At 40.2% G+C, this 4,923-nt stretch overlaps 1 pseudogene; it reads right to left on the bottom strand.

Moving 5' to 3' along the window:
• Positions 1-3,764: 3,764 nt before the first annotated feature.
• LOC100946906 lies at positions 3,765-4,584 on the bottom strand (annotated as a pseudogene).
• Positions 4,585-4,923: the final 339 nt, after the last annotated feature.

Genomic DNA, 4,923 nt, shown 5'->3' with positions numbered 1-4,923 from the left:
ACATGCATTTTCACAAGATGGCTTCTCAAGGGACTCCTGCTGCTGTTATTCTAAATTTTCTTTCTGTGCAAATTTCTCTCTTTAGCACTCTGTCTTGTGAACTCTAGCTGCCTTGGTCTCCCCACACTGTCAGCTCTAACCCTCCAACTCAGGCAGTCTTCTGGGTTCCACCCAGGCTCCACCTCCCCTGCTGCTACTTGTCCTGAGACAATCACGCCTCTCCTGTCTCTCAGATCTTCCTCTCCTTCAGTGCGTAGGGCCCAGTCTCTTGAAACTACCATTTTATATTCATTGCCATTTGAAACATAGTTTCAGAGGGAGAGTAAATCTGGTGCTTGTTATTCCATCCTGGCCAGAGGAGTAATCTTATTGGAATTCTTAAAAAGAAAAATAAAACCACACAAAACATAAAAAAATACAGCTTTGGGTAGAAATATGAGGAAATGAGAAAAGGGTCTGGTCAGGTGAAGTTAAAGGTGTTCATTATACTCGTCAAGAAACGCTTACTACAAAACAACCCCAATGTATATTTCCTCTAGACCCAGCCCAGCCCAGAATCATTAATGAATGTCAGTAGTGACGGACCGTAAAGATGCAGCTAGGATGACTGTCCAGTGTGGGCTTTTAGGTTTCTCCAGGGGACAGTGGGATGAAACTAACCCCCTTCGCTCATTTCCACCACATCTCACTTCTCTTTTCCAGTTGCTTCTGGAATCTTTCTGAAGCCAAACTCCTTTTCTTCTTAATACAGTCATTCCATGCATCTAAGTCCCCCAGTGATTAACTTTACTTTTTTCCAGGTTCAGACAATGTCATAATTGGAACAATTTTAGAGGTCAAAAGTCTTTTATTTTACAGGTAGAGAAAGGAAACTGAGGTGGGAGAGAATTGATCAACGCAGTTCTAGACCTAGGATTCCTTTCACAGTAGTCCTGGAAACACGGAGGCCAAGTCAAAAGCAATCTGAGTAATAGGATTCTGAAAGGTTGGTGTCATGATATTATGATGTAGAAGCCAGAATGTGGAAATTTTCATCTTACCTCTGAAACAGAAACTATGAACAAAGTGAATATAAGAGGAAGACCTCTTCTCCTATTGTAATATTTCACAATTTCCTCCCAGTTTCAATCCCTCAATATACTACAACCACCTGTACTAGGTGAACTGAACTCAGAGATAAGTGCATTGGGCTGGTCTTTATAAACAGTGGGAGAGCGGGATTTTTTAGACTTTTTGGCACAATTACAGTTGTTGAGGCCTCTCATGTCTGAAATCTACAGCCTTGGCAGATATTGCAATGCATTAATTATTTATAATATACCAGCTTTATTGGTGGGGAAGCAGAGATGACAATGTAATATCCCGAAAGAAGAGAATTACAGGTTACAAATAGATGTCTCTGACTACAAAAAGTGGCAGAACATGCGGAAAAACTACTAAGTAAATTGGCTTTGATTCCAGGTTTTTGATGTTTGAACAGTGACCCCGGAACTTTCTAATTTCTGACTACAACAACTTCATTTAACAATTTACCCTGTATGCAGTAATGCCATTATTATAAATAATATGAAAAAATAGAAGATAGCCAAGAAAATTTTTGAATAATGAGATGGTATCTAAGTATTCGTTGGTGACTCCATTGGTTCAAGGATTCAAAGGCTCAGTGTTACCTTTGGTCATAACCAAAGATCAAAATTCCTGACACAGTTTCTTAGAGTTCTTTTAACTAGACTTTTATTGGCCAGGAATGTAATCATTGGTGCCCTTTATGCCTGATTCAGTGTTATTCACATACTGGAGGTTTGGCCGTGTTTATTTGTGGTTGATTACAGATGTCAGTGAGTGGAGGGTTTTTACTGTCACATGGGAAGACTGTTACAAATAATTGATGTTGTCTTTTTAGATTGTGGTATTTGAGCTGTGATGTCTACAGAGAGTGCAAAGTGAGATGCAAAGCTCTGATGGCTCTGGCGTAAACCACCAGGGTGTCCCTTGAATGCCAAGGCTTTATGTATCCATTTAGATAGATACATCCATTTAGATAGAGAGGAATGCCAGCTTCTTACTTTTTAAAACATTTAAAAAAAATTTCACCAAAGGAAGGTATGTAGCTATTTTAAGAAGTAAAGTAGTTTTAAAATCTATCCCAATTTCTCTTACCAAAAGCAAAACACTTATGATTATGATTGTTAGCTTTTTCTTCTGGCTTTAACATTTTCTTTCTAAGTAATATGTGTAGCCAATTGTATCTTCCGAGGTGGCTACAATCAGAGCTCCATCTCCTGGGCTCTTCTCCCACTGTAACACTGATACTCCTTCCATCCAGAGGTGGTGTTCGGGTTTCTTCTCCTTGAATCAAGGTGGGCCTGTGACTATGCTAAAATGGTACTTTGTGGTTTAGTGACTAGTTCATAAAAGAATGACTCATCTTTGACATGACGGACAATTGCCTGTGGAATCCTGAGCTACCACATTAAGATGTCTGAGGCCCCTATGTTGTAAAGAAGTTCATGGAGCGTATGTAGACAGCCCATGTGTAGGTGTTCCAGCCAGCAGCCCCAGATGAGGTCCCAGCCAACTGGCAGAATCAACTCCATATATGTGAGAGATAATAATAAAATTATGGTCATTGTTTTAAACCACTGACACTGGGGAGACTTGTTTTACATCAATAGATAACTGAAACATTCATATCGATTGTTATTTTTCAATCCACTAACTTTAGACGTAATTTATTGTCCATTTTTCATAGTACTTGAACACAAACCTCCTTCTTCTTTCTCCTTTCTTTGTTTCCTCGTTCTATATATTTTTTTATTCTTTGAGACATGGTCTCTCTCTGTTGCACAGGCTACAGTGCAGCAGTATTGTCATAGCTCACTGCAACCTAAAACCCTTGGGTTCAAGCAATCCTCTTGCCTCAGCCTCCGAGTAGCTGGGATATTTCACCAAGCCTAGCTAATTTTTCTAATTTTTGTAGAGATTGGGTCTTAGTCTTTCTCAGGATGATCAGGATGATCTTGAATTCCTGGTCTCAAGCAGTCCTCCTGACTCAGCCTTCTTAGTAACTTTATTTTTTGAGCCACCACATCTGGCTGATTTTTTTTTTTTAATTTTTGTGTAGGTGGGGTCTCATTATGTTGCTCAAACTGGTCTCAAATCCCAGGCCTCGAACAATCTTCTGCCCTCAGCCATCCAAAGAGCTAGGATTACAGGCATGACCTGTCACATCTGGCCTCCTCTCCCTAGCCTTCTTTTTTCTTTTTTTATGTCCCCCTCAGAGTGCTGTGGTGTCACAGCTCACAGCAACCTCAAACTTTTGGGCTTAAGCCATTCTCTAGCCTTAGTCTCCCAAGTAGCTGGGACTACAGGCACCTGCCACAATGCCCAGCTATGTTTTGTTATTGTTGTCATTGTTGTTTAGCAGGCCTGGGCCAGGTTCGAACCCACCTGCCTGGGTGTATGTAGGCAGTGCCCTACTCACTAAGCTATGGGCACTGAGCCCCTATTCTTCTGATACAATTTTATATCATTAAAATCAACATAAATCTTGATTAAGTTAATCACTGTGTTTGTATTCTTATGTCACCACGTATTCTTATGCCAATAATATAATATCCCTGTTCCCTTTCTTAATTCTTGTTTACCTTAAGTGATTTAGCAATTGCCTTAATGTTTTTGTTTTACTTTATTTATATTTGAAATTTTAAGGTCAGTTTATTAAATTCAATGATGAAAGCTATCAGAAGATATTCTTCTGAAAATTATTTTTGTTTTAGGAAAAAAGGAAGGAAAATCAAAACCTTCCAGGCATAACCACAGATGCTGTGGCAGTCAAGCCTCTCTGCAGATGGGCGCAGTCCGTTCGTTGGTGAGTCACTCGCTGGGTCGGCAGAATTGTTGTCTAGATCCTCCTCCTCCTCCTCCAACTCCAGCTCATCCATTTTCTGGAACAAAGACTCATCTATTTCCACACTGTTTCCAGCATCCTGCAAGAACTGATATCAGATGTGTCAAGATTATGATCTGTTTCACATAACTGTTTTATTTTTTCCACTTAATTTATTTTTTCCTGCTTGTACTTCTTCTTTCATCTATTTCATTTTAGTTTCCCAAAGTTCTGCATCAACCTTGGCTTCTTTCCAACTGAGGGAATTCTCCGTTGTAACAGGGGGGCCATGGGAATTGCTTTTTAGCTTCTTCGGCTTCTTTTCTTTTTGTTTCTTTTCTTCCTCTCTTCTAGTTTTTATCTGATTGACTATTTCCTTTAATTTTTTTTGCAGAGTTATCATTAAAGATCATCACCATTCCAAGATTTTCTTCAGCCTGTAATGCTAATAATTTTTAAATGTCTGAGATATCATTATCTTCTAGATTTTCCTGGGAGAATACTTCATAAAGACGAGCTTGACCTGGGTGTTTTTTACTGTATGTAAACTTGAGGGTCGTCTGGACAGTTTCATCATTTTCTCCAGCCTACGATGTCACAGTCATAGTGAAGCTGGGTGGATTTTCTGATAACACTGTAAAGGAGTCGGGGTAGATGGACTCCAGAGCCTCCAGCTCCTCACCATAATCTGTCATCGTAGCCCGTGCTGCTGCCCATGGAGGGCACAGACACCCAGGCAGTGCTCAGCAGTCCAGACTACGGCTGTGCTGGGAGAGCAGGTGGTGACTGGCCCGTCAGGCCTAATTGCCTTAATATTTAATCTGCTTAATTTTCTTTGCACTATTTTCTTGTCATTCCAATAACCTTCAGTAAAATTTTCCATAAGCTTAATTATAAGAGGTGATCCACCAATTCCAATTGTTTTTCTTGGAGTCGTCCCACCTGGAAACTTCTGTTTCCCTCTGCCTCGTTTGGTGCCTTTCTAGGCACTATGCCCAGCTGGAGGCGAACTTTTGCTGTCCTTTAGGAAAACT

Source organism: Otolemur garnettii, unplaced genomic scaffold (assembly GCF_000181295.1).
Source record: "Otolemur garnettii isolate 467f Iridium unplaced genomic scaffold, OtoGar3 scaffold00012, whole genome shotgun sequence".
NCBI classification, from domain to species: Eukaryota; Metazoa; Chordata; class Mammalia; order Primates; family Galagidae; genus Otolemur; species Otolemur garnettii.
The sequence above is the reverse complement of the archived record's forward strand: the minus strand, read 5'-3'. Positions and strand labels throughout refer to the sequence as shown.